Source organism: Neoarius graeffei, chromosome 7 (genome assembly GCF_027579695.1).
Source record: "Neoarius graeffei isolate fNeoGra1 chromosome 7, fNeoGra1.pri, whole genome shotgun sequence".
Lineage (NCBI taxonomy): Eukaryota > Metazoa > Chordata > Actinopteri > Siluriformes > Ariidae > Neoarius > Neoarius graeffei.
Genome location: NC_083575.1, coordinates 18,003,767 through 18,025,265, shown reverse-complemented (window position 1 = coordinate 18,025,265; position 21,499 = coordinate 18,003,767). Strand labels below are relative to the sequence as shown.

At 42.5% G+C, this 21,499-nt stretch overlaps 1 long non-coding RNA gene across 6 annotated transcripts; it reads right to left on the bottom strand.

Annotated features, from left to right (window-relative positions):
- Nucleotides 1–5,923: 5,923 nt before the first annotated feature.
- On the bottom strand, nt 5,924–19,786 carry LOC132889137 (uncharacterized). 6 transcript variants are annotated; one of them, XR_009655011.1, is made up of 6 exons: nt 19,555–19,786; nt 11,081–14,601; nt 8,792–8,833; nt 7,309–8,344; nt 6,815–6,974; nt 5,924–6,155 (listed from the first exon to the last, which is right to left on the bottom strand). It is a non-coding gene; the product is annotated as an uncharacterized LOC132889137 (long non-coding RNA). The 6 variants fall into 6 exon arrangements; XR_009655008.1 differs by having other exon boundaries at nt 6,815–8,344; nt 11,081–11,189; nt 11,732–14,601; XR_009655005.1 differs by having other exon boundaries at nt 6,815–8,344.
- Between the last annotated feature and the right edge of the window lie 1,713 nt (nt 19,787–21,499).

Below are 21,499 nucleotides of genomic sequence, written 5' to 3'. Positions count from 1 at the left end.
GTAACTACAGTATTACAACCAATACACGACATCTCCCTTCTTTAGATCAGGGCTTTTCAAAGTGTGGGGCGCGCCTCCCCTAGGGGGAGCCAGAGTTCTTCGGGGGGCGCAACGTGAGGAAAAATAAACCAGAATAAGTTACTATTGCGGACATTTAGCGAACTTCAGCTAGCCTTTGCCAGAGACAAAATGGATCGATTTTTAGTACCTAAAGCTACAGTGAGTGAGGAGACAGAGTCTGGGCCAAGCAAAAAAAAAAAAAAAAAAAGAAGGAAGTATGACCACGATTATTTAAAGTTTGGATTTTCATGGACTGGATCTGAAGATGCTCCACTGCCACAGTGTATTGTCTGCCAAGAGGTGCTAGCTAACGATGCTATGAGATGTTTAAAATGTGTAAAAAAAAAAAAAAAGATGTTTTAAAAAAGCACAGATGTTTAAAATGTGTAAAAAAGATGTTTTAAAAAAGCAGATGTTTAAAATGTGTAAAAAAAGATGTTTTAAAAAGCACAGATGTTTAAAATGTGCAAAAAAGATGTTTTAATAAAGCTCATATGTTTTAAATGTGTAAAAAAGATGTTTTCAAAAAGCACAGATGTTTAAAATGTGTAAAAGAAAAAAATAAAAATGTGTACAACAACCATTTTTTAAAAATACGAATGGAACATTAAGTATTAGCAACAACAAAAATTGTAAGGGGGGGCGCTGTTGTTTATTTGCTCTCTGAGGGGGGGCTGACTAACTCAAATCTTCTCACTAAACAAGGTAAAACTTAACAAAACACAATTACGTCACTTCCTTAAGCAGTCTCTGCTATTACTCCCAGTATCTAAGAGGAACTCTTATAGGTCTACCAAAACGTGAAGTTTTTACACTGTTGTCAGTGCTCCCAGTCTCTTTTCTCACCAATGATTTTGGTGTTTGCGGTGGTGACTTTGCAGACAAGTGACTTTCTTGGTAGTCCTTCTGTTCTGGTTCAGTCCCCGCAGGCTGCTGTCCGTTCTCCATCAGTGGCAGTGACTCATGAACACATTCAGCAGTCTCATGTTGTTCTTGTTGTGGCGCATTCAAGGTTTCCTTGGTTTTCATAATGTGTCTCCTGTTCCTTCTGTAGATCTGCTCATTGTCAGTCTGTACCAAGTACGACCTTGGCTGATCATGTTTCTTCAGAATGACAGCAGGTTGCCATTGGTTCTGCTATCTGACTCGTACCCTTTCTCCTCCTCTCATTTCAGGGAGTTTCCTAGTTCCACAGTCAAAATAGCGTTTCTGCATATTTTGTCTGTTCATCAATCTGCTCCGCACATGTTTATATACTCCTGGCTTTAACAGGTATTTTGACACAGGTATTTTTGTCTTCAGCCTCCTTCCCATAAGCAGCTGCGCAGGGGAGTATCCTACTCCATCCAGTGGTGTGTTTCTGTACTCCAACAGAGCAATATATGGGTCTCTGAGACTATCCTGTGCTTTTTTCAGCAGATTCTTCACTGTTTGAATGGCTCTCTCAGCTTGGCCATTTGACTGTGGAAACTCCAGACTCGATGTAGTGTGTTTAAACTCCCAGCTGGTTGCAAATTCTTGCATTTCTGCACTTACCAGCTGTGTTCCATTGTCCTAATAAAGTACATCAGGTACACCATGTCTGGCAAAAATAGACTTTACAGCCATAATGATGTGCTTGCTTGTAGTACTATTCAACTTGGAAATCTCTGGGTATTTAAAGTAGTAGTCGACACACATATATTCTCTGCATTATTGAAATGAAAGAGATCTATTCCAACTTTTGACCATGCTCTCTCAGGAACTGGATGAGATATCAAGGGCTCTCTGGGATTGTTGTTTTTGTGTTTGTTGCACACTGCACATTTCTGCACAACTTCCTCAATTTGTTTTGCCATGCCTGGCCAAAACAGGATATCTCTTGCTCTTGCTTTACTCTTTACAATTCCCTATTATGTGCTTTGTGAATTTTGTCTAGCATCTCTTCTCTCATCTTTGTCGGAACAACCAGTTTTGAGTTTTTTAACAGTAGTCCATCGGAATATGTCAGCTCCTTTCTGAAAGTCCAGTACTTTTGGATTGTATTGGGAACTTGACTCTGTGACTCAGGCCATCCATCCTGTACTGCCTGTCTGACCAGTCTCAGTTCCTCATCCTGTTCTGTTGCATCTTTGAATTGCTGACACCTTTCTTCTGAAACAGGTAACTGTTGGACTACATAGCTCACATCCAACTCGTCCTCCTGCCACTGTTTTCAGAGGATAGTGTTCTCTTTTTATTGCTTTGTTTAAGTCCTGTGGATTCAGGCATATCCTTATCTTGTTTGGTTTCACAACTGTCACCATGCTGCTGACCCATTCTGTGGGCTCTGTTTGTTTTTCTATGACATCAAGGTTTTCCATCTTTTTTAGTTCCTTTTCAATGTCTTTTTTCAGGGCCACTGGGACCTTTCTGGGAGGATGAATCACTGGTGTAACATCTGGGTTTACCTGAATATGGTGAACTCCCGGAACACAGCCCAGTCCTGTGAATAAATCCTCATATTCACTCAACATGTCTGTCTGTGTTTTTTCTCCCATTCCATATCCTCTTCACCACTCCAGGCGCAACACTAGACTCTTTTCCAAGTACTGCTCTAGCATCATGCTTTATTACTTGAAAGTCCACATCAAGCTCTTTGTCCTTGTATTGGCATTTAATGGTCTTCTGCCCTAGTGGCTTTTCTTTGTGCCCCAAAAAACCCCACTAACTTATAGCAAGATTTGTCCAGTTTCTTTTCACTCAGTTTCAGTGCATCCAATTCTCTCTTGGATATGACATTACAGTCAGCACCTGTGTCTATCTGTACAGTGAGTGTCTGGTTGTTTATATTCAGCATTACAGTCCAGTCATCTTTGTTTGTTTGCACATCTACTTTGTCTAGCTTGTTCACATGGCTTATTTCTGTTTGTTTCAGCTCAATTGTCCCTATGAACATGTCATTCTCACTTGCTGTGTCACGTCCAATACCTTGTATTTTCCGTCAGATTTCTGCCTGTCCGTGGCTCATGCACATTTTTGCATAGTGATTCTTTCCGTGACAAGAGTTGCAGGTTTGGCCATATGCAGGGCACTTCCTTGGCTCATGTTTATACCCACATTTTCTACAGTCTACTTATGTTTTTTCTTTCTTTGATCGTGTTTGTGGTCTCTCCTTTTTTTTTTTCCATGTGTTTTTTGCTTGTGTAATTTCTGAACCGGCACTTCAGTTTTTTCATGTAGCTTTTTTAGCTGGCTTTGGCTCACCTCGCTAGCACGGCAAATGTCTACTGCTCTCTGTAGCATCAGCTCCGGCTCTCTTAGCAATCTGCCTCAGATCTGATCATTTGTGGTTCCACATATAACTCTGTCTCTTATTAATGACTCAGTTAACTCTCCAAACTCACAGTCTTTCGGTTTGTTTTTTAGATCAGTGACATATGCATCAATGGACTCTGTATTTCTTTGCACCCTCGTAAAAAAACAAATGCCTCTGGTATGTCAGGTTTTTTTGAGGTTCACAGTAGTTTTTAAACAGATCTTTCAATACGTCCAGATCATCAACATCGTCTTCAAACTGAAATGTGTTGAATACTTTGATGGTGTCGTCTCCGGCAACATGGAGAAAAATAGCACATTTTACTTTCTCCGACTTCTCTGCTATTCCGCTAGCGATGAGATATATGTCGAACTTTTGATTCCAGACTCTCCAGGTTTCAGCTAGATTACCTTCTAAGCTCAACGTCCCTGGAGGTTTTTGCAGCTCCATGTTTTCTTTTTTTAATTTTTAAATTCTGGGTTAATTTAGTTCTGACACCATGTAATGCATGTGACTCAAGGAAGAGACAGCTGGTAGGAGACTGAACAACGTTTACTGGTGCAGCTTCATTATATACCTTGTATAGCCTTGTAATGTCACAGCACCGCCTATTGGTAACTACAGTATTACAACCAATACACTACAGTCCTCCAAAAATGTTTTGAGAATGTCAGAGTGGTTGAAGATAGTGTGAGGCCACCTGTCAAAATTGAACCAGAGGTGGACTTTTCAACAAGATAATGATTCTAAGCACACTAGCAAATCCACTATGGAATGGCTCAAAAAATAAGAAATGGAGGGTTATGGAATGGCCTAGTCAAAACCCAGATTTGAACCCCACTGAAATGTCGTGTGTGTGTGTGTGTTCAGTTTGCAACTGAAGCAAGAGTGGTAAAAAATTTCAGCAAGTAGATGTCAGAGACATTGGAGAGAGGTGGATAATTATGCAAAATGCCTACAAGAAGTTATTTCTGCTAAAAGCTTCTTTTAGCTTCTGAGGCCAAGGATGTACTTTCTCCACAGAAGAATATTACATCTATTGATATTTTTGAGTATGATAAAAAAAATTAAAACAATTTAAAAAATAATAAAAAAAGTTAGTTTTCCTTGTGGGCGGCACGGTGGTGTAGTGGTTAGCGCTGTCGCCTCACAGCAAGAAGGTCCTGGGTTCGAGCCCCGGGGCCGGCGAGGGCCTTTCTGTGTGGAGTTTGCATGTTCTCCCCGTGTCCGCGTGGGTTTCCTCCGGGTGCTCCGGTTTCCCCCACAGTCCAAAGACATGCAGGTTAGGTTAACTGGTGACTCTAAATTGACCGTAGGTGTGAATGTGAGTGTGAATGGTTGTCTGTGTCTATGTGTCAGCCCTGTGATGACCTGGCGACTTGTCCAGGGTGTACCCCGCCTTTCGCCCGTAGTCAGCTGGGATAGGCTCCAGCTTGCCTGCGACCCTGTAGAAGGATAAAGCGGCTAGAGATAATGAATGAATGAATGAGTTTTCCTTGTGATTTTCTTCAAGATTTTACTGATTTTGTTCAGTATATGAACAGTATCAGTATGTTTTTGTTCAGTATATCTGTACACTGTATTATAAAGGGTGAAATTTTTCCTTGTTCAAATATGTTGAAAAAATCAATAATTTCCATGGAATGTACTTTTTTTCACATGACTATACATATACGTGAGAAAAGTGTAAATTACATGTTTGGGGTTTTTTTTTAGCCTGAAAGATCCAAAGCTCCCCATGGACTTGCATTTGTTTACAGGTTAGTTTTGCCTGGATCAAGATAGCGGATGTGTTGGCATATTCCAGCCAATAATTTAGTGAGTAGTGCCGGCTTTTACTTTATGTTTCAAACTATAGCCGACTCTTATCACTTCCCACGCTTGTTACAAGAGGGATGGTGACTGGCTAAACAGGGTCATGTGATACAGGTACATTCCATATATTAACACAAGGGGGCAGATTTCAGTCATACACAGATTGTGAGTGGGGGAGGATACACACAAAATTCTTAAGAAACTCACTTTTTTGTCAGAGGTGTGTGGCAATGGGGGCGTGGCCAAGCGGCAGTTAGTGAATGGAGGGCGGGATCGGGGAAGGTCAGTGGCTAAGTCATGGTTTTAAGTTTCTTTATAGACCAGTCTAATGCAAGTAAGACAGTTTCACAAAAGTTAAGACTAATTTTTTAAGTCTAATTTTAGGCTTAAAAAGTAAGACACCCTCCCCCCAGTCTAATATGGGTCTAAGGGCTATGTCCATCACAGCGTAGAGGACAGACCCTGCCAACACACCCTTGTGGGGCCCATATGGGTTGGATATGGGCTGCCCAGCTGGGCTCCAGTCAGTTTTGTCGGGGGGTTCCATGGTGGCCCCATGTGGGCAAGCCCAGTTGGGCTAAAGGTGGGTTTCACATGGGCCCTAGCTAAAACCCACTTGGGCAACCCAGGTTTCTCCCATCTGGGGCCCACACTGAGTGGGCTCATTATGGGTTCCTGATTGTACCCTTCAAGGTAATAACTATTATGGGGGCTTATTTTACAGTCAGCCCATAGTACAGTTCTTTACACAAACAACAATGACAAAAAGACTAGTAATACAATTACTTTTTATTGCTATTTACAAAAAATAAAAACTAAGTTTTTATTACAGAAATCACTGAGGGGAAAAAAAAAACACAATTTAAATTTCCTGAGGGGCTGCCTCTCTGGCCTGACGGGCCTGTCGATTGCCCCCCCGGTCCCTAGCACCAATCAGCCACTTCAAGACCGCCTTCTCTGTGTCCTTTGATCTGACTGGTCATTGCATTCTTCTTCAAGGCTCCTGCAAGGCACAAATATAGCAGTGACTTACTTCATGTAACAACTCTCAGCCAGGTTTGCAGAAGCAATAGAGTTTCTCAAAAAATTGAATATTGTGGAAGTTTGTTAAAGGAGAAATCTAGTGTGAATCAATCAATAGCCCAGTTGTTAAGGTTCATTGAAGGTTATCTGTATGTATGTGGTCTATGTTGCATCACATTTTCTTGTTCTTTTTCCTGACAACACTTGTTGACCTCAAACAACCGGGCTAATGACTGATTCACACCAAACTTCTCCTTTAATTTCAGTAATTCGATGTATAAGGCGAAGCTCATACATTAAATAGATTCATCAGACATTAAGTGAAATATTTCTAGCTGTTATTTGTTTCCAATAAAAGGTACTCTATTCTAAGTTTAGGAAAACTGTGTAGCGGAGTAATATTTTAATAACATATCGAAATATTGCATTTCATGTCTGCGTATTGAGCCGTAGGGGGTGTGTCATTCAGTTCAATAAAAAAACAAGAACCGTTGCATTCCTAACTATTACACCCCAGACATCACCTATGCCCACCCTTACACACACCTGTAGTTGCCTTTACAGTTCAATAAACATGTTTGGTATTATGATTTCTTTCTAATATTGTACAACTTAAACATTATCCATATGCACACCTACCATAAATTACTTCAAACAGCTTGAGGGGCTTGAATCCTCTCTTGCCGTTTCTCCCCACGAAGTTGTACTGTCTGGATAGGTTGTGGTCAATGAGGAACGCCATCATCCTTCTCGTGGCCCCGTCAACAGTGCCCCCTCCAATGTCCGCCACAGCTGCAATCTGAGAGGGAACAAAGGCAGTACAAGGCAGGTCAATCTATATTCCTCACTGGAGTAAACCTCTCAACATGAAAGAACTGCCAGATGCATGGATATTTGAAAGTTAGGGTGCGCACATACAGTAGTAGATACAGTGTGAAAGAGTGGGAAGATCCCACTAGTGGATCGAAATGTTGCCTTATAGTTAAATAATAAAGTGTTTTTGGAGCGTATACCCAGTGTGCAGACCACTCTTTCACACTGTTCTCATAACTTTCAACAGCACTTGGCAACGTGAAACAACAGGGCAACAGGTTGATTCAGTCCACATACTGTAATACATTTAACATACATACCAGTTCTGACATGAAGGTGGGGTTTGCCTAGTCTGGTTAACACCAGACCATATCACAAGTGAAATATGGTCTGGAATCCGCCTATTGAATTTCTCGTAGGGGAGGTGTGGTTTACGATTGTCAACGGCCGTTTATTGGACGTTGCGAATGTCTATCATTTGGCGTATACATAGCCCATGGCCAATCATGGCAGTTGTACCCGGTGACGTAGTTAGAGCGATGAAGAAGACGAAGAGGCAAAGAAAGACTGAAATGCCAAATGCTGTTCTTTTTTTAAAACAAACTTTAGCTCTAAACTATTCAGAACAGTGTCTAAAGCTTGATCGAAAGTTTGGTTCGTATCGCTCGCCGCCATGTTAAATGTGATCTGTAAACAGTCCCAAATAAACTACAAGCTTCCGTTTGTCGAGTAGTACGCGTCACCGTCTTTCCACCCCTCCCCACTCTCTGATTGGCTCCCTAACTCAGGCGAGCCTTTAGACCATAGTTTCCATGCTGTCTTTTCAGATTGGAACGATTGTGCAAAGCAGCATGGGATTTCCCAGGCTAGGGTTTGCCAGTTTTTCTTCCATGCAGTCGACTTCATTAACCGTCTTGAGGGGGAAACCCTCTGGAGTAGAACAAACGGGGTTGGCAATGTTGTGTCGATCTTGGAGAAGTGCCTGGAGAATCCTCCCATGGTTCCTCTGTGTGTCTTTCACCTCCTCAAGGAGGGTCAAAATGCGAACAAACATGCTATCCCAAATGTCTCGTCTTGGGGTTGAAGACCCGTGGGTAGGAGCAGGGGGTGCAGGGGTCTGTATAGACCTGTGGGTGGGTGGAGGGGGTGGAGGGGTCTGCAGAGACCCGTGGGTGGGTGGAGGGGTCTGCAGAGACCCGTGGGGGGGTGGAGGGGTCTGCAGAGACCCGTGGGGGGAGGGGGGGAGGGGTCTGCATACATCTCAGAGTAGATGGAGGCCTCGGAGGTGATGGAGATGCCTGATTGTTGATGTCATCGTCATCCTCATCTTCAGCCTCGCTGGACATGACCACTTGCCTAAATAAAAATAAAATTTAAAAAACAGTTTTCGTAAGTTTAATTTAGTGACAAATTGAGCACCTGCATACATGTCAACCTTTGGTCAATCAAACCTGTATAACCAACCTCCAAAATCCGTATTTCCCTTATAAAATCCGTATAAGATGCAAATTAAAATAATTTACCTAAAATTTGAATGATAATTAACAATGATATATCCCAGTTACTTTTTATTCAATATTAATAACAATAAACCTTCAGAATGAATACAAAGCTCTAATGTTTGACAAAAACACAAAGTGTTATCAGCGTAGTTACGAAGGAAATACTTCGTTGTTTGGAGACAGGTTTCACCGAGTGGCTATTATGCGCGAGACTTCACATTAGCCACAAAGTCAGGAAAATCTGTTTGTAAAATTACGTTATAATGACCAAATACAATGAAAAGTATTTTTCCAGTCTCACCTGTGAAAGGTAATCCCATGTGATCTCGTTTGGATGGTAAACCTGTTGGTACAGTTAAACGCAGCACATGAATGAGGCATCTTTATTCTCGGCTACTGTCTAGACGCTATACCAGAGACGGTTGAAGAATCTCCACTTTGCCACATCCAATATGGCGGCGAGGATGATGTATGATTCTACGCAGAAGGCGGTGTCTATTGCCGCTTTTCCACTACAAACGCGGCTGAGCCGTGCCGTGCTGAGTCGAGCTGAGTCGAGCTGAGCGGGGCTATTGAAGTTGCATTTCGACTACAACCGCGCTGAACCGTGCTGGCTGGAAGTGGGTGGACACATTGGGTGGAGTTAGCGAAAGTGGGTGGACGTCACGTGATGTCGTTAAGCAGCGCAAACAGTGACATCAGTGACAGTGGCGGAACAAGTCAGAGCCGGGCCGGGGGCGGGGCAAATGACCGGGCATTTTATTAAAGCTTATCATAACATCATTTTAGGCTACAAAATGTCCGCAACTGCGGTGTTTACCAATTTCAACACTACCGGGTGCAACTATGTTATTTAGTACATCAAGTCCTTCAAACGAACATGTAACTCAGAAACAAAAAACATTAGGATACTGTACATGGCTCATAATAAAACATCAATAGCCTATACTGCGCACATTATTTGAAGGGCATACGAATGAGCGCTCAGAGGTTGCAACGGTGACAGGAAGAGTCAGAAATAAAAGGAGGGCGGTGCAAACCTCACTGAATGCACTGTGTTTACCAATTTCAACACTACGGGGTGCAACTATGTTATTTTGTACATTAAGTCCTTCAAACGAACATGTAACTCAAACAAAAAAAACATTAGGCGACATACTGTACATGGCTCATAATAAAACATCAATAGCCTACTGCGCGCATTATTTGAAGGGCATACGACGAGCCTTGCGCTCCGCGAACTTGTCCACGATGCTCTGTATGTCACTGATTCAGTGAGCTTTTAAGCGGTAGTCTCACGACCCGGATAGTAAACAATAAACATGGAGGACATGGAGTCGTTAGTGTTGCTGGTCTTGGTGCTGTGGCTTGTTGTCACCGACAACGCCAACAGATACTGGCAAGAGCGTATAGATGAGGCGAGGCGCATAAGGCTTCAGAAATTCTCGTAATTCGTAATTATTCTTCTTCCGGGTTTGCGGTGTTTACAGATCCCAGCGCGCTCGCGGGGCGTGTGTGGGCATGTGAGGACACTCCTCCTCACCAATCAGTGCACAGGGGAGTGTCTGCTCACGCCCCCAACCTCACTCGGCACGGCTTGGCTCGCTTCAGCCCCACTCCAAAACGGTGCGAGTTTTAGGGGCTAAGCAGGGCTGAAACGAGCTGAGTCGTGCTGGTTTTTGGTAGTCGAAACGCGAGCCGTGTCGGGCTGAAGTGAGCTGAAGCGAGCTGAAGTGAGCTGAAAAAGGGTAGTGGAAAAGGGCCATATGTTTATATGTCTATGACTTCACGGTTGGCGGGATTCTTGCAATGTGGTGTGCGCATGATCAAAAGTGGAATGAAGTCTCGCTACCACAAGACAACGCGCGATTTCATAAGACTCTTTACTGGCTGTCTGTGGTGTACAGTACGTTTGTAAATGTTATGCGCTCTTTTATCATCGTGGGAATTGATTATAGCTCTAAATAAATATTGAAGTTTTTTTAAAGAATTCATATAACTTTATTTATACGCCCGTATACTACGTTTATTGAATCAAATCCGTATAAAATACGGCCATTCCGTATAGGTTGACATGTATGCACCTGTGGCACATCCTAAAGCAGAAGTTAGAGAAAAACAAGGTGTCTTTTAACATCCACTTGCTCTGAAATGTCATCACAAAGGAGTGGGAAAGGGTTACAGTAGAAACCAAGGCATCTTTGGTGAATTTCAAGGCCATACAGGTTAAGGCAGTTCATAATAGTGGTGCTCACACAAAATATTGACAGTATGTATGAGCATAATTAGGACATGTTCGCTGTGGGGTGTACTTAATTTCGTTTCCAGCTGTTTCAGCATTAACATTATGTTGAGATTTTCAGAAGACTACAAATTTCTGTTGTTATACAAGCTGTACACTGCCTTCTTTAAGTTGTATGTTTCATTTCTAGTGCTGTCCCATGAAAAGATTTAACAGAATATTTGCAAAAATGTGATGGTTGTTCTCACTTTTCCCCCTTGTTACTTTAAGTGATTACATTTATTATTATTTATTAGTTCATCATATATTTGTTCATTCTACTGTTCTCTATAATTCAAATAGCCTCACCTCCTTTTGCGCTTCCCCCTGCCCATATTCTCTGTAGACTCAGGCTTGGTTGATACATCTGTATTCTGTTCATATTCCACTAACTTTGAGCGAGCAATTTCATATGTTGCTGTGGGAGACAGACAAATCAGTGGCAATTAGTTTCATTCAGAGCAAAATTAAAGGTGGAAAATGAGTCCTTGCATGGTTTTTAACACAATTTCATTTTTTTGTATCGAACCGTAGAGCAACTCCCCTTGATCAGTTTTCTGCCAGCCCCATGAAAAATTTGAAGAAGAAAACAAACAAACAAACAAACAAACAAACAAACAAACAAACAAATTGTCTTGGGAGGCAACAAGGGGGTTGTACACATCAAACAAACACTGGGCACAGGCTGTGCACCAAAACATAAACCACTTCCAGCCAATCAACAACATGGTCAGGGGAGGGGGTAGGGGTTAGTGAGTGTGCACATATTGGTGGGGGCAGTGAGCAAAGTTGATTTAGTTACTGGAATTTGAGAGTACCGTTTCGTATAGCATTTTAGGTATTTACATGGAATGTCAACGGAAGTGATAATGCAGGAACTCATAGTGCACCTTTAAACAAAATCTACAATGAACTCATCTTGTAAGATAATATAATACAAAATACACATGGGCACATTACCAGCTTTTCTCTTCACGGTCACTTCGTGTGTCACCCAGTCAGTGCAAGGGTCCTTTTGCTTTATGGCTGCCCTTGTCGAGTTCATCTTTGCTGGTGGCCAATAGAGATCTTGCAGTCACGTGACCAGAAAGTAGACAACCCCCATCTTGTCGGTCAAAAACACCGCTGAATACTGCTGCACTCGTGTACAGAATGGATCAATTTCAACCGACGGACTACACGGCTCATTTTTCTAATGAACAGATAACTAGATATATGTCTAAAATAAACGATCTACAGATTTGTGACCCTTATGGCTTTCCGGACGGAGTTTTCACGACCGGATTTTGAACTGCCAGCGGAATTATTGGTGGGACATGGCGATTCATTTCCGCCAGTTCGTTCATGTCGGTCAGTTCAGCAAAGAAATTCGTTCGTTCAGTTCGTTCACTCGTTCATTTTGATGACATCACACCAAAGCGGCACAACAATGGCTGTCGTCCGAAGTTTAGTTCATCTTGAGTGAACGAGAGGTGGCAGAGGTGCCATCCACAATAGATTTTCATACATTACAATGTGCTTGAGAAAAAGATGGAAGAAAAACATTATCCTAGCATTATCTGAAAAAGACTACATAAACAAAGCTCTGAAAGTTAATTAAATGTAGATGAGAATAAAGCTGTTTTTATATTTATTATATTTATTTTAGTAGAGCCATGGTCTGCCGGCTATGCAGTTGTTCTCTCAAACCCATTAAGCAAAAAAAAAAAAAATTGCTTATTTAACAGCAACACTCATTTCAGAGAATAAACAATTTTACAAGTCATCGTATTCAGCGAACAGTAGCCTGCGATGTCTCTCTGCTGCATTCATGATCATTCATTGTTTGTCCTGGTCATGGACATGGAAACGGTTGTTATGCACGAACATTCGATTGACGTCACGTCTAGCGAGACCTTTTCCAGCTGTTCGAGCAAGAGACCTCCTTTTCTCTCCTTGACGCGGACGAGGGAGGGGGATGCCGACAAAGTTGAGAAGAGACAATTCATCATCTTAACTCGACAGGTAAAATCATGATGGCTGTATGAAATACATTGTTGTTTTATATGGTTTATTATTGCCAAGTTGCTTAGAGCTCTCAGTCTGAGGCCACCAATTTAAAATTGAAACGCAGGAATATCTGTTTTTGCTCGACTGCTAAGGTAAGACCAGACATGTAGCTCCTTTGGTTTTCGGAGTTATGCTCTGATGTACTACGTCGTGTACTTTTAGTTCGTGCAAAAATATTTTGTAGAACCACCTGACCAACCATGTCGGTTTACCCCCTTGTCGAATATCACACGGACGTGACCGTGTACCACCATACCATTAATGTTTGCCACCATAACCATCTGCTTTGTTAATGTGATTAAGGCTGTTAGCATGCCACCTGTTCGGGCGGAGTCGAAGTTTGTTTCGCGGCCAAATAAATCCCCTCGGCTGAGAAGATGACGGTAGCATGGTGCATCTAACCCTACGAAATTCTACCATGCTTTTACTATGGCTAAATAACCATGGCTTTCATGGCGTTTTTTGGGCAATTGAGCGCCATTTAATTAATCCAGAGTTACTATGACATGCCATGCCAGGGTGGCCGCGAGTCCTTAAAGTCTTGTGTTATTTTTTTTGTCAAATAAGGCCTTGAAAAGTCTTGAAATGTCTTAAAATTTCAAACCCAAATGTTTTAAAATTTTGCAGAGGAATCATTGACATTCATGTCTCTTTGAACTTTGGGGGATAAAAAAAGAAAGCAGTTTGGTAGCCACATACAGAGAGAGTATCACTTGCATGGATTTTGGGCTTTAGCACGTGCCTCACGTGCGTTTCTGGTCAAAGATTTTTCAGCTTTATTTTCACGTGTATAATCTTGCGTGTTGCTCTAAAATGTCTAATAATAATGTCTTAATTTTCACTTGGTCAAACCTGTAGACACCATGCATGGTTAAACCATGGCAAAACTAGTTATAAGTGTGTTGAATGTAAAGATAGTTTAAGTAAATCATTTAATATGGTGGGTGTGTAATGTCAGCAAAAAAGGGCGATGTATACTCCTGAGTTGTGGGTCAGAAAGATTGTAATTTATAGATAATAGGAATAGAAAAGGAATAGAACATCAACTGTAACTGTCAATACAAATGACAAAGAACAAACAGCTCAATGAACTCTCTCTCTCTCTCTCTCTCTCTTTCTCTCTCATTCATTCATTCATTCATTCCAGTTGGCGTTGAGGAAGACCAGCTGCCGAACTTTGGAGGACTTGAGCCTGCTCCTGCGGTCAGTAATTATCCCTCCCATCTTACTGAACACGCTCTCTGACGGAACTGATGAGCCGGTGACACACAGCCTCTGCCTCATCAAAGCAGTCAGCCGGGGATAGATGGTGCTGCGACTCTTCCACCAGGCAAGTGGATTTTGAGACCTTGGTAGGAGGGACTCCTGAGAGTAAGCCCGCACCTCAAGGATCGCCTCAGCAGAGCTACTTCCCTGAGAGACGAGGCCCGACTCCTGGTCATCAAAGTCCTTCCAGATCATGCTCTCACTGGCTGAGGCTGATGACGCTCCATCTTCTGCCACACCTTCAATCTGGCTTCCACTGATTGGCACTTGAGCAGCTGCTTGAGTCAGCCTCTGCGTGACCTCAGAGGCAGCGTGGTCGTCAGAGAAGGCCTTCTTCTTGAAACGGGGGTCCAGGTAGGATGCCTCTGACAGAAGGGTGTTAAATTCCATCCTGTGAAACCTTTTGGCCATGAGGCCGTTGAGGGCTGTCAGGAGGTCAAGTTGCCCTCAAGTTGTTGGCCGTCATGCGCTGAAGCCCCCTTGCCAACAGAATAATTTTTGAGGCGGTCACGTATCTGAAAAAGCATAAGGAGACATAAATTGAAGGTTTTACACATTGTCCCCCAGCGTAGCCCCAAAACACACACACACACACACACACACACACACACACACACACACAGCTTTTTTGTTACAGTTGGTCACAGTTTTTATTTATTGACTCATGTTTAATTTTAACATTATGGATCAACCCCTTTGCGCAGAGCCTAGACTCTCTGTATTGTCATAGCAATGTTATGACGTTTTTGAGTATTTATAACAGTGAATGGGGCCCATCCACGCAAAGAGGCTTCATGAATTGCATAATGTGTTCTATCTATCTATCTATCTATCTATCTATCTATCTATCTATCTATGAATTGCAGTGTATTGGCGTACAGTATGATTTTACCCCCACAATTAAGTTATCAATATCAACAGGTTTTTTTTATTATTTGCACACAGTAGAGGTAGCATTGGAAGTGTTGTATTTGACACAAGTTTTCTGTTGTGATCTGTTTCAGCTCTGAACCCTAGCTGTAGAGCCTCCCCCCACCCCCAAGATGGATACCCTCCCCACCCCCCAGGATGGATTCCCCCTCTCCCCTGAGAGATGAGGCCCGACACCTGGTCATCAAAGTCTCTCCAAATCATGTTCTCACTGGCTCCCCTCTCCCGCCAGTTCCCTTGCCCTCCCCCCTCGCCTTCCCTAATGCATATGTATTTAATATATCTATATGTATTATTATTATATCTATGATCTCCTAACCATTCTACCCCTCATTCCTGCTACACCCTACGTTTCCTTGATGAACTATTTAAATGCACTATTTATTATTATTTATTATCTATTTCATTAAGAGTCCCATATTCCTTTTCCATAATCCAAATCACCCCCCCCAAAAAATGCACTATTTATTATTATTTATTATCATTATTATTATTTATTTCATTAAGAGTCCCATATTCCTTTTCCATAATCCAAATCGTCCCCACCCCAAATGAGTTTCCTGAGTGTAAGCCCACAACTCCAGGATTGCCTCAGCAGACCTACCCCCCAATTTCAATGCACTATTTATTATCTATTTTATTAAGAGTCCCATATTCCTTTTACCTAACCCAAATACACCCCCCCCGCTATACCCTACATTTCCTTCATGAACTAAGAACTATTTCAAGCACAATGATCAGCTGTAGAGCCCCAACCCCACCCCCAGCTGTTTTTAAATTATTGATTTATTAACTTACCTCTCTGCGCTGATCTCTGTGGTGACCTCCTCAAAAGGCTGCAACACCTCACACGCTTCCGTGATGGCTTCCCACTCGTTGGGGGAAAGGGTTGCCATGCTAGGATTTGTGAGGGCCATGGTGCTCACAGTGGCATCCTTCATGTGGCTGAACCGCTTCAGCATGTACAAGGTGGAGTTCCACCTTGTCGGACAGTCCATAATTAACTTAAGGTCTGGGAGCTGCATTTATCTGAGTGTCCCTCTCAGCCTCTCTGCTGCCACGGTACTTTTATGGAAGTGCTGCACTATTGCTTTCACCTTCTCCACAGTGCCCTCCATCACACCCAGCGACCCTCTAACAATTAAATTGAGTGTGTGGGCAAAACAGGACAACTGCCTCCAGTCTAGCTTCCTTACAGCTGCCACAACGTTGGCAGCGTTGTCAGTGACACAGGCCACCACCTTATCAGAGACGCCCCACTCCTCCGCAATCTTGCTTAGCTGCTCTGCCAGGTTGTCTGCTGTGTGCCGGTCTGAGAATTCAAAACAGTCCAGCAGATAGCTGACCATCTCAAAATCCTCATCAATGTAGTGGCAGGTCACTGACAAAAAGCTGGTGGTCGTCCGGGATGTCCAGCAGTCGGTGGTTAGGCATACTGATGCAGCCTGTGCCACTTTCCCTTTCACCTTGGCCTGGCACTAAAAGAACCGATCCGGTACCATGGTCTGCGAGAGCACCTTCCTGCCAGGCAGTGTGTAGGAAGGATTTAAGGCCTTCGTGTATTCCCTGAACCCCTTGTCCTCCACAGCAGAGAATGGCTGAAGGTCAGTAGTGATCATTTTGATCAACTTCTCATCCACCTCCTTTTGCCACACGGCATTCATTGGTCGATGTAAAAACTGTGTCATCGGCACTTGTTCGGCAGCCCTTGACCTTGCAGATGTGGTTGGAGGTAGTGCCTGCTGTCCCCTGGCCCCTGCCCCCTGTCCTCCTGTCCCCTCCTGCCCCCTCCTCACCTCCGCTAACTGCAGGGTTGGGTGCCTGCTCTTCAGATGGCGATGTAAATTTGCTGTTGAGCCTCCTTTGAATGAGATGGTTGCCTTACAGGTTGTACATACCGCTGAGGTGTCTCCAGATGGATTAAAGAAATTCCAAATGGCACTCTTTTTTCTGGTGGTCATTGTTTCTTTTAGCAATTTTCAATAATCAATAATCAAACGCTGGTATGAATGGGTCAATGATCAATAATAAAGGTCAAAATGTCTGCCCCCAGCTAGGTCACCATCAGACAAACCAAAGTGGGGGTGTGTGGGGGTGGGGGTGATGGCGCTAATTTATTACAGTAGTGGAACGTCTCACTTTGTTTGTTTATTTATTTATTTATTTATTATTGCTGGGAATGTCATGTTAACTTTTTCGGTGCAAACATTGTGCACAGAGGCACAAGTGTTGACTTAACATGCACCCCCCCCCCCCCCCCCCATCCGCACCTAAGTTCATGTTAAAGACCAACGGAATATTCAACTCTCGTCCCAGCCGGGGCGAAGGGGGGGGGGGGGGGGGGGACTTATCATGATGGTAAAAGTTGTGATAAATCAAGTCACTGTAAAGTTAATCTGAAAAGGTAAATAAAGTTCTTGTAATTTTTATATGTATTCGTACTGCCTACATTGTTTGCATTGTTTCTTCTTGAACTGGTCTCAATTTTAAAAATCACAATTTACAATGACCAGTCAATTGTGTAATTGTGTACTGTATCTGGCGCTAGCTCCGTCCAGTACTACTCTGTCAACAACGAGAGAGGTGGTGGTGTTGCTGAAAAAATGAATACAAATGCTAGTTCTGAATAAATAAGTAGTGGCAGCCCACTGTATTTTATTCTCTCTTTTTTTAAGTATTATTATGAAATTGTAATAGACATGCATGCCCCCTGCCCCCATAGTGGTGCGAACTTTCTGATAATGGTATCTCCCAGTAGGCAAGGGAAATAAAGTAAAGCCAATTACGATAGATGCAGACTGTTTCATGCAGTTGTTCAAACCCATTAAGTAACACCCATTTTGCTCATATTCAACAGCAACGCTCATTACAAAGAACAAACCACTTTATTACAAATTGCATTAACATTAAAAAAACGAACACAGTATGCCGCGATCTCCAGAGCCACGTTCTTCATTGTTTATCACAGTCATGGAAACCGTTGCTATGTGCCCAGCCCAGTATGGCAGCAGGCAGGCTGGCTGCTGGCTGTTCGTTCGTGCGCGAACTGCTGAGCTCGTTCGCTGTGAACTGAAATGTATTGCTGAGTGAGAGCTCTAAATTGTAAACTAAAGACCTGGCATATGTCAACACTCTAATAATAGGGCTCAGATAGCCCTTAAAGAAGTAAAGTGGCGCTGCTCTGCACAGATCAAAATGCAAGTTGGACGCCCTTCTGCTACTGAACAGATCCTGCTGATTCGCCAACGACCGAGATTCAGCGACCGCCCTGCTGCCAGCGAGCAGAGACTGCTGATTCGCGAACGACCGAGAACGAGAGGCAGCGCGAACTAGTTCTAGTCGTTCACTTCGAAGACTCGTTCAAAAAGAACGGTTCGTTCGTGAACGACACACCACTAAGCGGAATACCCGGATGTGTATGATTACCTCATCAACTTTCCCTCGCTGTTCAGTGGTGAAGCACTGCGTGCTTATAAATCTCTGGACAGTTATCTTTACAGAAATTCAGGATTTGTCAGCAACTCAGATGTGGCATCTTGTAAACAAAATAACTATCCTCATTAGATGGGTAAGTCACTTAAGTATTGAGTATAGCACTGACCAGCCGATTATAGAATAAGGTAATTCCAAATCGTCCGTCTTGTTTACATGGATCTGGCATTGGAGAGGTAGAGGCTTGGCAGTGGAGGTTTGAGTAGCTGTTTTCTGAGCTTAGTCAACAGGCCGGCTCTGCCTGTAGCCTCGCTTCTGCTCCCGGCGCCGCCTCCTTCGCTTTGCTTCCAATAACAATCCACGGAGACCTCGCTGTCTCGTCCGGAATGTTTTTTTTTTTTTCTCATCCGGAATGTTGTGCATGCGATGGAAATCACTACAAACCGTCATTTTCTGCTGGAAACCAATGTCCAGTAAGTCCATACGGTTATAGTGGATATTGAAGTCCGGTACAGACGAACAACACGCAAAAATACACACAAAAAACATAAAAACCGTGCACAGGTAGGGAGAGCTTGTAGCCGCAGCCATTGTAGTAGAATTGTATATAGTAGGGTTTTCCAGAAGAAAAGGTAGAAGTAAAAGCAGAAGTAGAAGTAGAAGGCGGAATATGGCGTTTGACCGACAAGATGGCGTCTGTCACAATCTGGATCGGCTGTGACGTCACATGCAAGATCTCTATAGCATTCATCCTCCTCAGGCCCAGTAAACCATTTGGTTGCTATAACTGCCAGTCCGTGATTTGAAAACTCCACTACAGCGAAAGGTAACATGCTTAAAAAAAAATACACATATAAATAAAAAATAAACAGCACTTTAGTGCAAGAGTGGCAATGCCACGTATCCAGTCTTGAATGGCAACAAAGCCATTTTTGTTTTCAACTCATCCACAGGTAATAGCTGCAAGTGCTCAGATAAATTGCAAACAAAAAGAATTCCAAGATGTGAGGAGTCCTTTTGGTTAACATCGTGCAGTAAAAAAAAGGTAGTTATTGCCAAAGCCTAGCATCTATACTCGTATTATTATGCAGAATGATTTTACCAACCTTTTGTTCAGCCACACACGTGCTTGTCCAGACGCTCTTCTAACCAGGGATGAGAGTGGGTGGTCACCAAAAAAGCAGAAAACAAGATGGCGCCCGAAGCTTCATCTCGCTTTGAGTAAAAAAGCCGATACGAAAGAGAAACGTATTTTTGAAGCGCAGCGACGATGAACATGTGCTTTCGATAAAATAGAACAGATGCGGGTACTTTTGTAAGAACATGATTGGCTTTTGTTCTCTCTCACACTCTTGTAAGAGCTGTTATGATTGGCTTTTGTTCTCTCCCACACTCTTGTAAGAACTGATATGATTGGCTTTTGTTCTCTGTTACAAGAGTGTGAGAGAGAACAAAAGTCAATCATAACAGTTGTTTTCTTTTAGGTTATAGCAAACTTTATCTGTTATGCTCTAAAATTGAGAAATTTTATTTTTAATTGTAATTAATTTCGCGTTTTTTTTTAAAGATTATTTTATTACATCTCAACTGGTAGGTATGAGAGTAAAATTCCTTGTGTTTTTGAATTGAATTTAATTGAATTGGAGCCTTGCTGGAACCCACTTATAGCCCATCTAGTTTAGCCCATCTACTGCCCACCTATTACCCATGTGGGCTCCAACAACAAAGCCCACTTATTGCCCATGCTTAATTTAGCCCATTTAATGCCCACCCATTGCCCATGTGGGGCCCAACAACAAAGCCCACTTATTGCCCATGCTTAATTTAGCCCATTTAATGCCCACCCATTGCCCATGTGGGGCCCAACAACAAAGCCCACTCGAAGCCCATGCCCAGCCGAAGCCCACCTAGCCCAAATGAGGCCCATGTGGGCCCCAACTGTATGTGTTTGCAGGGGAGAGGATGAAGAGGACCAGCAAGGAGCTGGTCGATTTGTGCGCCAAATGTATGTGGAGAGAATCTTCAATGAAGACTGACTAATCTCCAACAGAAACTAAAGACAACTTGCATTGTGTGTTAGCGAAATAGTGTGTGAATCAGTGTGTGTGTGTGTGTTATTATTATTATAGTGTTGTTCTTGTTTTTGTGTTCTTGTTATTATTACTATTGTTATTATTATTACTATTGTTACTATTATTACTAGACATACTTTCTTAAATGAATAAAATTTAATTAAAAAAAAAAACAGTCAAGCCATAAGTGCCATCAATGTCAATAACTACAAGAAAGCTTGAAATGTTAAGGCAGTGAAGTACATTGCAAGTATGTAATACACGAAGTTAGGCTATTATAATCTAACTATAAAGTATTCAATAAAGAACAAACAGTGTAATGCCAGCTTATTCATTTTATTACTTATAAATAATATAAATATATATAAATAATATAAATATATCAATTCATTTATGCATATAATTACATCACCACTCATCACTTCTCTCTCTCTCTCTCTCACACACACACACACACACACACACACACACACACACACACACACACACACACATTACTACATCACTCCTCCATCTGCGCGAGTCTCTTCAATTTAAGTTGCAGTCTTTCCTTTTGGAGCTGCAAGACCTCAATCTCCAGAAGGAGTTTTTTCTTCTCCAGATGAAGGTTGTTGTATTGCTTGTCAAGCATCATGGCCATGGTGGTGGTTCTGGTGGTGGTGGCAGATGTCTGGGAGTCCTCCACAACCAGTTCAGGGATCAAGGAAACTTAAAAAAAAAATCAGACCAAGGTTTTCATTATTAGAAACTGTAGTCACACCACAACATAGTATTTAGGTCAGCTTGTTCCAAATGTCTTTCTTTACGTGTACTACCTACTGTAGCAGAATTTAAATCTATGTTGGTCAAACCAACGACTGTATAGTCTATGGGTCAAACCTATGTTCCATCGTTTAGTAACAGACCTTGGTATTAACTGAGTGGAATAGCTATTTTGCCATCGCAAGGTAACTGTAGCTTAGCTCAGTGCTGTGGGAAC